The following is a 12,181-nucleotide window of genomic DNA, read 5'->3' as shown; positions in this document are numbered from 1 at the left end:
AAATTTGTGTACATATATTTATAATTATATCAATTTCATTTAACTTGCTTTAGACCATGCCTTATTTATTAGGAGCAACAAATCAATTGTATTTAGAGCCAGCATATCAATTAGCTTTTGTTGTGACCATCCCAAAAGTCAGTGGCATACAATAATAAACATGTACTCCTCATGTGTCTGCAGCAATCAGCTGATTTAGAGAGGGTTTTGTTCATTTCGGTTGGGTTCAATCGTCTATCCACTGTTTCTGCTATCTTTATCTTCCTCCTGAGATCAGTGGACCAGTGTAGACATATCCTTTTCACTGCAATGGCAGAGGCCAAGCAAGCAGAAACATACAAAGTCCCTTGAGACCTAGGCTCCGAAGTGACAGACGGTCACTTCTGCTCTCCTTCTACTCACCAGAGCAAGTGACATCACTGAGTCTATATTCAACTGCCTTTTTAGTTGCAAGAAATTGCAAGTGATATGGCAAAAGGCATGATACAGGGCAGAGTGGAAAAGAATTAAAGAATTCTTCAACTTAGGAATAGAAGAACTGAATTCAATTGAATTGAAAAAATAAAGAATTAAAGCTGTCAATGGAATCAGCTATCTTTTCTAAGTTACTTTTACAGACAGGGAAAGAGTCCAAAATGAACACTAATTGTCTTAAAGATGAACCAGGATTAATTTATTCAGTTGAGAGTTATCAGAATTACCTATAAACATGGTTTTACCAATAAAGATATTAACTTATTTCATCTAGCAAGTGCCACTATTGGGAGTTGCAAATACCACATTTTTTACAAGTTGAAGGTTTGTGGTAACCCTGTGTCAAGCAATCTATCTGTGCCATTTTTTCAAAAACATTTGCTCACTTCATGTCTCTGTGTCACATTTTGGTAATTCTCACAATCTTTCAAACTTTTTCATTATTATTGTAGTTGTTACGGTGATCTGTGATCAGAGATCTTTGATTTTACTATTGTAACTGTTTTGAGGTGTCACAAACTGCACTCATGTAAGATGGCGGACTTAATAGATAAATGTCATGTGTGCTCTGATTGCTCCACTGACCGGCTGTTCTCCATCTCACTTCCTCTCCTCAGGCCTTCCTATTCCCTCAGACACAACAATATTAAAATTAGGCCAGTTAATAACCCTACAATGGCCTCTAAGTGTTCAAGTGAAAGGAAGAGTTGCACATCTCTCACTTTAAATCAAAAGCTAGAGATAAACACGCCTAGTGAGGAGGGCATGTCAAAAGCCAATATAGGCCAAAAGCTGGACCTCTTGAGCCAAACAGTTGGCCAAGTTGTGAATGTAAAGGAAAAGTTCTTAAAGGAAATTAAAAGTGCTACTCCAGGGGCCAGCTCGGTGGCGCAGCAGTTAAGTGCGCGCGCTGCGCTTCAGCGGCCTGGGGTTGGCAGACTCGGATCCCAGGCGCGCACCGCCGCACCGCTTATTAAGCCATGCTGTGGCCGTGCGCCATATAAAGTAGAGGAAGATGGGCACGGATGTTAGCCCAGGGCCAGTCTTCCTCAGTATAAAGAGGAGGATTGGCATCGGATGTTAGCTCAGGGCTGATCTTCCTCACACACACACAAAAAAAAGTGCTACTCCAGTGAACACATGAATAGTAAGAAAGCAAAACAGCCTTATCTCTGACATGGAGCAAGTTTTAGCGGTCTGGATAGAAAATCAAACCAGTCACAATATTCCATTAGGCCAAAACCAATCCAGAATAAGGCCCTAACTCTTCAATTCTATGACGGCTGAGACAGGCGAGGAAGCTGCAGAAGAAGAGCCTGAAGCGGGCAGAGGTTGGTTCATGAGGTTTAAGGAAAGAAGCCATCTCTGCAACATAAAAGTGGAAGATGAAACAGCAAGTACTGCTTATGCAAGTATTAATGTAGAAGATACAGCAAGTTATCCAGAAGATCTAGCTAAGAGAATTAAGGAAAGTGGCTACAATAAACAACGGGTTTTCATGTAGACGAAATAGCCTTATATTGGAAGAAGATGCCCTCTAGGATTTCCATAGCTAGAGAGAAGTGAATGCCTGGTTTCAAAGCTTCAAAAGACAGACGGACTCTCTTGTTAGGGGCTAATGCAGCAGGTGACTTTCAGTTGAAGTCAGTGCTCCTTTAGCATTCCAAAAATCCTACGGCCCTTAAGAATTATGCTAAATCTACTCTGCCTGTGCTCTATAAATGGAACAACAAAGCCTGGATGACAGCACATCTGTTTACAGCATGGTTTACTGCATATTTTAAGCCCACTGTTGAGACCTACTGCTCAGAGAAAAGGTTTCTTTCAAAATAGTACTGCTCACTGACAATGTACCTGGTCACCCAAGAGCTCTGATGGAGAGGTACAATGAGATTAATGTTGTTTTCATGCCTGCTCACATAACATCCATTCCGCAGGCCAAGGGTCAAGGAGTAATTTCAACTTTCAAGTCTTATTATTTAAGAAATCTATTTTGTAAGGCTATTATAGCTGCCATAGATTGTGATTCCTCTGATGAATCTGGGCAAAGTAAATTGAAAACCTTCTGGAAGGGATTCACCATTCTAGATGACATTAAGAACATTCATGATTCATGAGAAGAGGTCAAAATGTCAACGTTAACAGGAGTTTGGAGGAAGTTGATTCCAAATCTCATGGATGACTTTGAGGGGTTCAAGACTTCAGTGAAGGAAGAAACCGCAGACCGTGGTGGAAATAACAAGAGAATTAGAATTAGAAGTGGAACCTGAAGATGTGACTGAATTGCTACAGTCTCATGATAAAACTTTAATGAATGAGGAGTTGCTTCCTATGGACAAGAAAAGAAAGTAGTTTCTTGAGATGGAGTCTATTCCTGGTGGAGATGCTGTGAAGGTTGTTGAAATGACAGCAAAGGATATAGAATATTACATAAACTCGGTTGGTAAAGTAGTGGCAGGGCTTGAGAAGATTGACTCCAATTTTGAAAGAAGTTCTACTATGGGTAAAATGCTGTCAAACAGCATTGCATGCTACAGAGAAATCATTCACGAAAAGAAGAGTCAATTCATGAGGCAAATTTAATTGTTGTCTTTTTTTTTTTAATGCTATCGTAACTTATTTTTTTTTTTTTTTGAGGACGATCAGCCCTGAGCTAACGTCCATGACAATCCTCCTCTTTTTGCTGAGGAAGACTGGCCCTGAGCTAACATCTATTGCCAATCCTCCTCTTTTTATTTTCCCCCACTTTTCTCCCCAAAGCCCCAGTAGATAGTCATACGTCATAGTTGCACATCCCTCTCTAGTTGCTGTATGTGGGACGCGGCCTCAGCATGGCTGGACAGGCAGTGCATCGGTGTGTGCCCGGGACCCAAACCCCGGGCCACCAGTAGCGGAGTGCACGCACTTAACTGCTAAGCCACGGGGCCGGCCCCAATTGTTGTCTTATTTTAAGAAATTGCCACAGCCACCCCAGACTTCAGCAACCACCACCCTGATTGGGCAGCAGCTATCAACATGGAGGCAAGACCCTCCATCAGCCAAAAGATTATAACTTGCTGAAAGCTCAGAAGATGGTTAACATTTTTTAGCAATGAAGTATTTTTTAATTAAGGTATGTACATTGTTTTTATAGATATAATGCTATTGTACTTAATAGACTACAGTATAGTGTAAATATAACTTTTACATGTACTGGGAAACAAAAATTTCACGTGGTTTGCTTTATTGCGATATTCACTTTATTGCGTTGGTCTGAAACCGAATCTGCAATATCTCCGAGGTATGCCTGTATATAAGAGGAGATTTATTAGAGAAATTGTCTCAGACAGTGGTGGAGGCTGAGGAGTCCCATGATCAAGCTGGAGAAACAGGAAAGCCAGTGATATGATTCAGTCGGAGTCCAAAGGCCTGAGACTTGGTGGGGAGGAGGGATGGCCATTGGTGTAAGTATTTGCCTGAGCACTGATGTCCAAAGACAAGAGAAGATGGATGTCTCAGCTCCAGCAGAGAGAATGAATTCACCCTTGCATTGCCCTTTTGTTTTATCCAGGCCCTCAATAGATTGGATGATGCCCACCCAGATTTGTGAGGGTCATCTGTTTTACTCAATCTACTGATTCAAGTGCTAATCTCTTCCAGAAACACCCACATAGACACAGCCAAGAAATAATGTCTTATCAGCTATTTGGGTATCTCTTAGCCCAGTGAAATTGACACATAATATTAGCCATCAGAAGCTCCAAGTACTACGTCTTTACATGGAAGGGTCCCAAGAAGGAAAACGTGGTGGGGACAAAGGACCACTCTGTTATCAAGCGGAAAATTTTTCTCAGAAGCTCCCAGCAGGCTGTCATTTATATTTCATTGCTTAGAATTGAAATAAATGGCCACATGTATTACCTGAAAGAGGAAAGGTACTTTCATGATTGACTTAGTCTTGATTTAGTTGCTCTCTGGGCACACTACCATGCACTCAAAATTAGGGTTCTCTTGGCAAGGAAGAATATGGGGATATGGCTGTTGGGTAGGCAACCAATGATGTTATACAGACTAAATGTTGCAAACAACTACGCCTGTAACGTGCATTAAATATCAGCTCTAATCCTATATATAAAGGTCATTCTTGTATATTTTTCTTTTGAGATTCTATAAGCTAAGTGTATGTCATTTGTGAATTAGCTGTGACAATTCTATTTGGAGTGTTCCTATAATCTAAGAGGAGCTTGATGAATTTCTTTTTTCTTATACAATATTCTAACTGTCTTTTCATTTAGTTTGGTAAACTGAAAAGAATTATGCCTCCAATTTAGTTATTCTCAGAAGGTAGATCTTTATTTATATGAAGAAGAAAATACCTGACATGCTAGTCTTAAATTTTACCTAGACTATGTACTTGAACAGGACTTTCCCATTATGCTTCCCAAAATATGCTCAGATTTTGCAACAATTACATGAAAATATTTGAAGTGTTTTGTGTTATTTTTCCAACAGTGAAGATGGCAGGAAATGGTTATGATATTAAGGTGGCTGTATAATATTCCTTTTTTAGAATAAGAGCAGATTCACTGAAAGGTTATAACAAGTATTCTCGTTCTTGTCTGTTTTCTTTAGGGTTCTCCAACCCAAATGTTATTGACTATATGTGTGATGAAATACATTAAGCAGATATCACAAGGATGTGCTTAGCAAACTTTCTAAATCGAAATAGATCAGATCATAGTCTGCTACTTTAAGCAGAATATTTGTCAATAAGTTTTTAAAAAGCTATATGTCTTACAATTTTAATTGAGCCTCTTGTTTTTGCACAGGATAACACTTCAAATTGAATTTGTACTATGCCCTCATCAGTATTGCTATTTTAAAAATATAATCCCATAAAAGCTTATAATTTTATGTAAATTTACTTTGTTTAGATGTACACATTAATGCCAGTTTCATAAATATAGATGTGATAAGGAAATATAAAAATATATAATAACTAGAAATCTGGGCAAGTTGTAAAGAAGTCCTTCTATTTACCCAACACTTTGCTGCAACTGTTAAAGATATTATACTTAATTATATATTTAATATTTTCATATTCATTTACCACCTTTATTGAACACTTACTATATACTAGACATCAAGGACCATTCTAGGCATTGAGGTTGAGATTACAGCAATTTTCAAAACACAAAATAAAGTTATTTCCACAGAGCTTATATTTTAATGGGAGAAGAGAAAAACACACCAAGAAACAAATATATAAATATGAAATATGTGAGTTATTAATAAGGGTTATGGGAAGAAACCATGAGGGATAAAGTTGACAAATAGTAATAGAAGTTGTTATTTTACCTTTGCTTTTGGTTTTTACTATTGTCATTCTTTTATTTTGAATCATAGCATGCCTCAAACAAAATTTTGGAAATTTATATGTATAGTACAAAGGACAATAATAAAACCAGCCCATATACCCATTACCTAGGCCAAAAGCTCATAGTTTAACAGAATCCTCCAACATAGCTCTTCCTATAGCCATCCTCCTTTTTCCCCTAAAGAGGAAACCATAGTCCTGAATTCTCCTAAAGAGGAAAAAATGTATTACTTTGTTTTTTAATTTTCTATAAATGGAACGGTATTGCATGTGTGTTTCTATGAACATCTTATTTTGTTTGATGTCATATTTTGAGATCTAATCATGTTAATGCATGTAACAGTAGTACATTCACTCTCATAACTGTATGGTATTTCATTACATGAATATTCAATAATTTATTCTTAATGAATCTGACAGTTTCTAGAGTTTTTTCCTCCTATCATGAACAAGACCTGTGAATATTCTTGTAGCACTGCTCCTTGATTCATTTGTATGCAAAACTCTAAAGAATATACATATTTGTATGTTAGTTGCGAGATATACACATGCTCAATATCTTTAAATAATACTAAGTTATTTTCCAAAGGAGTTGCACATGGAACAGAACCCAAGGGGAACAGCTAAGACAAAAATAAGTAAATGGAAATTAAGCTGCCACACATTACAGAGAAGAATTTGTATTTTGAGTCAGTGAAGTTCCCACTAAATGAATAACAACAAAAAAGAATCTGTATTCTTCAGAGGGATATAACAAAACTCAGAGTCTCTAAGACATGTCACTTACAATGTCCAGGACACAATTCAAAATTACTCATATGTGAAGAAACAGGAAAATTATTCATAAGAGAAAATAAAATCAACAGAGAGAAACTTGAGATGAATGACCCAGATGTTGGGATTAGCAGACCAGGATTTAAAAGAAGTAATCAAAACAATGTTCTGAGACATAAATAAAAATATACTTGTAATGAGCAAACAAATAGAAAATTTACAGCTAAGAAATAAAAATTATAAAATGAACCATTAAAAATTCAAGAATTGTAAAACAATCATTGACATACAAAATTCACTCAATGAGCTTAAGAGCAGAATAGTGACAAATGATGAAAGAAAAGAATGTGATTATAAACAAACAAAAGTTATCCAGTTTGAAAAAAAGAAAGAATAGATTTTTTTAAATGAAGAGCCTCAGCTATCTGTGTAATAACAAAAGTTCCGATATACAAGTATTTGGAATACCATAAGATTTTTTTTTTGCTGAGGAAGATTCACCCTGAGCTAACATGTGTTGCCAACCTTCCTCTACTTTATATGTGGGTTGCTGCCACAGCATGGCTGATGAGCAGTATAGGTCCACGCCTGGGATCTGAACCCGCAAACCTGGGCTGCCGAAGCAGAGTGTGCCAAAATTAACCACTATGCCACAAGGCTGGCCCCTACCATAAGATTTGAACAGCTACTTCACAAATGAAGATATACAAATGACTGATAAGGAGATGAAAAAGAGATTAATATCATTATTACCTCAATGAGTTATGACTTTATACCCACAGAATGGCTAAAATTAACAAGATTGACCATATCAAATATTTTGATAATATGAAGCAACTAGAGCTCAGAATTGTTGATCCTCATGTAAAATTGTACAGTTGAAATGCTACAACTGATGAGAATTGATAATTTACACAAAAAGATTTATTCACAAAAAGAAAATTCATAGCAGCTTTCTTTCACTATAGCTAAAACTAGAAATATTCATCAACAGGAGAATAGAGAAACAAAACTGTGATGTATTCATTCCACGGAATACTACTCAACAATAAAAAATAAATAAACTACTAATACATGCAACTACATAGATAGGTCTCAAAAATATTTTGCTGAGTGAAAAAAATAACAACACAGAGAAAATATACTATGATTCAAATGATATGGAGTTCTAAACAAGCAAAACTAATCTGCGGTGTAAAAAGAAAATCAGTGTGCTGTTTATTTCAAAGGGGATTGTATAGGCAGTATTGACTGAGAAGCTTTATGTGTGAAATTTCTAGGATGATGGTAATGTACTGTACCTTGACAAACGTTTCACTTATACAGGAGTTATAGGCGATGGTCAAACCCTTGTAATGATCTACTTATCATTTGTGCATTTCATTGTATGAAAAGTTTATCTCAAAAGAAAAAGTAAACATAAAATAATATGGAATTCTAGTTAATTTTATGCCTTCTAAAATATTTAGGACTTAATTTCAAATGCATCAAGAATAAGATGGATTGATAAATGCATAGATGCATGGAGAGAAGGAAGATATTTGCTAAAGCCAGTAAAATAAAATGTTAATTTGACATTAATTAACCATTCTGTAGGTTTGAAAATTTTCAGAATAAAGTGTTGGCAAAAGAAAAAAAAAACAGGACTGAGTGAATGAAGAGAGTGATGCCATGTGGCTATTTGCAGAAAAAAAAGCCTTCCGAGAGAAGAAATAGAAGTGAAAGTCCCCATGGCTGAAGTGTGCATACAGGCACATGAGAGCAAACTGACAATTTTGAAGCTACCTACTGAACTGTTTGAAAGTAATTTATATTTAATATGCTTAATATGGAGAGAAAATGCAGAATTAATTTATGTGAAACAAAAACCAATCATCTAGATATAAACTTATGCATACTGTATATAACTCTAGATATACTCATTCACTGTATAAATGGTGACGGTCACACCGTTTTCCCGATGCCTAGATACTTAAGATAAAATAATGAGACCAATTGTTCTTAGCCTATAGCCTCATGACATTTGCAGTCTCAAGCTCTATTATATTTGGCTCAGTTTTAAGAGATACAACAAAAACATGAATGGCGTGTCATGCTTGTTGATAATCACATGGTGTAATATAGCACTTCTCAAAATGTAGCCCAATTCTTATTGAAAATTAACATTTATGTCCCCGTGTCCAGACTATGAGTTAGAACTTCTGAGCGACAACGGTAATCTCCATTTTAATAAGCTTCTTGGGCGATTTTTATGCACATCAATATTTGAGAATAACTGCTCTGTTATAAACAACATTTGAGGTCAGGAATGGGGTTGAAAGGCCAATGGCTCCATTCCTGACTATGTGACCTCACATAAAAACTTAACCACTTTGAATCTCAATTTAACATCCAAGAAGTGGGGAATAAAATGCTTTCCCTAATTATCTCTGAGGGTCGTTATGAACACAGGGTCCCTGTGAGTGTAAATTATAGACAGTGTTCATCAAAGCGTTTATAAAGTCTAAAGAAGTATAAAAAGTCATGGCATTATTTGCATACAGGACCAATCAGCTTTTAAGGTTTTGTTTATGGCTGTATGAATCTGTAAGTATATACTCCAGATAATATTAAGAAGCCTATACATATAAACATATAATTAGAGAGGGTCTTTGAACAGCAGGTGCAGTTAACATTCAGATCCTAATCTAGTGTAAATCTATCACTGGAATTTAAACTATTAAAATCTTTTGAAGTGGGATTATTCCCTCATTTGGTTCATATCATGTCTCCAGGAATAAATGAGTGGGTTTAAAGTTCCTACTCACCTACTAAGAGGAGGCAGACACACCTGGATTTTATAAACATGTCATATGGGACAACTTTTAGGGAAATATGCTCAACAATGAGTATGTTTTGTTACTGAAAAGCATTTGAAAAGTTTTGGAGTAGGCAATGAGAAGTATAATAAGCCGTTTTGAAATCTGCCAGAATTAAAGATGCCACTTTTCTCTGGATTAGATCTTGCTTTGATTTTTTTAAATTGTAGTAAAAAATTTAGGAGAATAACTTTCAGAGACTAACCACTTCTCCTTTCTTCCTTCTTGCATTCATCAATTAATTTGACAAATGCTCACTGAGTTTCTAGTATGTATTGGGAACTGTTCTGAAGATTCAGGAGAAAAAAGAAAGATTGCCAGTCTAGACCATCACCCATGGGAATCTTTCTCAAAGGCAAGTCCTGTTTTTAAGGTGGGGTACTAGGGCCCTGTTAGTCAGTGATAATTGCTTAGTCTTATCAACAGCATCACAGTAACCTACGGTATAATTCACATTTTTCAAATTGATGAATTTAGCTCCTAAACCAGGAGAGTAATTGCAGGAAGACTCCCATGTTTATTGCAACATTATTTATAATAGCCAGAATACGGAAACAACTTTAGTGTCTGTCAACAGAGGAATGGATAAAGAAGATGTGGAATGTACAATGTAATATTATTCAATCATGAGAAAAAAGGAAATCCTGCCATTTGCAATAACATAGATGGACCCTGAGGGCATTATGCTAAGTGAGATAGGTCAGAGAGAGGAATACAAATACTGTGTGATATCACTTGTATGTGGAATCTAAAAAAGCTGGACTCATACATAGACAGAGTAGAATGGTGATCACTAGGGGCTAGGGGTGGGGGAATTGGGGAGATGTTTGTTAAAGGGTGCGAGCTTGCAACTAGAAGATGAATAACTTCTGGAGATCTAATGCACAGCATAGTGATTATAATTAACAATACTGTATTGTATACTTCAATGTTGCTAGGAAATTAGATCTTAAATGTTCTCACCACAAACAAGAAATGATAATTATGTTACATGATAGAGGTGTTAACTAATGCTATGGTGGTAATCACATTACAATATGTAAATGTATCAAATCAACACGTTTACACGATAAACTCGCACAATGTTACATGGCAATTATATCTCAATAAAAATAAATAAATACCAAATACTTCTTTCCAAGGAATTTTGAGAATCCCTACATAGAGAAGAAATTTACGTTGCTATTTTGCTCTCCATCCCCTCTCCTACTCCTCACCCCACCTTAAGGAAATGTACATCACAGAAATAATGTCCCTGTTAAGTGAGCTCCTTTTTACATAAGTGCTCAGAAAGACTTAAAATGTCTTGTACAATACTCTTTCCTAAAGCATTCCCTCTTGATCACCACTGGCTTGTTTCAATGTCAAATTACTCCTAAATTAGTACTGTGCCCATGACTCTTTTCTTAGTGTTGAATCACACGTAAAGGTAAAACTACAGATGTAGCTCATTTTACCATTAACCTTATGCCAATAAAATTAAGTAGTAAATTAAAATAAATAATACACAAATCAAAAGTTACTTATATTTCTTAGAGGAAAGGAATCAATTAATTGATGCAACTATGCTGATGTCCTACTTTTTTCTTTCAATTTGATATTAAATATTAGTGTTCATGGTCTGAATAAATGCTGTATAACGTGAAAACTAAATTCAGAAACATTTTATGTAGTTGAGGGAAACACATCTGTGATTCGAAATATGTCTTGGATAGCTTTCTACTTCAACTATTACAATAAATATTGGGATGTCACTGGGTTGCAGAAGAACATTGTCCCTTCACATTTGTTTTGTGTCTTATTTTATTTCCTGACTTAGGGTGAAATCTCAGGTAAATCTCAGAACTTTCCTAATTACTCTTAGTTCAGAAAATGACTCGTTTTCTTTAACTCACAGGAATAGAAACATTTTAGTGACTAATGTAGTTATCAAACTTTAAAACTTAGAAATTCCCAAACACGTCTAAAATATTTTTCAAACAAATTCTCCTGCTTAACTCTTCAACCTCCTTAAGATGAATGGGTGCTGGGTTAAAACTCACAGTCTTGGTTTTTAGAAGCCCCTTTAGCAAGGCTTCCATAGATGATCTGGCACCTATCTTTGAAATGTGAAGTACATGGTACCTATTTTATTCCTGTTGGTCTTGGAGGCTATAACCAAAAACCGAGAGAGAGCTTGAATTTAACCTTGTTTAACATCAAAGAAACTTTGGAACTACAGAGGAAGCTGAACATATTGAAATGAATCTTACCGTTGATGTCAGAAGATCTTGGCTTCACTCTATCCCTGTTTATTAAAGTTGTGAATCCTTGATCAAGTCACTTAGAATATTTTGATCCCCAATTTATACATTTGTCAAATTAATTAATAAAGTATTAATAAAATATTATGAGTATTAACAAAATAATATATGAAAATATATTAATAGATTACTATAAAATATATAGTATTGTCCTTAACAGAATAATAATTATTAACATTACAGGATTGTCAAGAGATCAAAATGTAGTTATACATCCAAATGCTTGGATATCTTAAGTAGTATACAAATTTAAGTTTTTAATAATAATTATTATTCACCATTAAGATCATGATGCTATCTTTTTAAAAAATTACTGTTACATAATCATTCTTTAGTTTAGATAATTTATTCTCAATATCAGTTTTAGAGACTATGTTTTCATTGATATATTTTATAGAAGTTAGAATGAAGAAATA

The 12,181-nt window shown here is 35.4% G+C and overlaps 1 pseudogene; it reads left to right on the top strand.

The window, feature by feature from the left end:
• The first annotated feature begins 1,149 nt into the window (after positions 1-1,149).
• Positions 1,150-3,553, top strand: LOC131419415 (tigger transposable element-derived protein 1-like; annotated as a pseudogene).
• The last annotated feature ends 8,628 nt before the right edge of the window (positions 3,554-12,181 follow it).

Source organism: Diceros bicornis, chromosome 21, assembly GCF_020826845.1.
Source record: "Diceros bicornis minor isolate mBicDic1 chromosome 21, mDicBic1.mat.cur, whole genome shotgun sequence".
In the NCBI taxonomy this organism is placed as follows: Eukaryota; Metazoa; Chordata; class Mammalia; order Perissodactyla; family Rhinocerotidae; genus Diceros; species Diceros bicornis.
The sequence above is the reverse complement of the archived record's forward strand: the minus strand, read 5'-3'. Positions and strand labels throughout refer to the sequence as shown.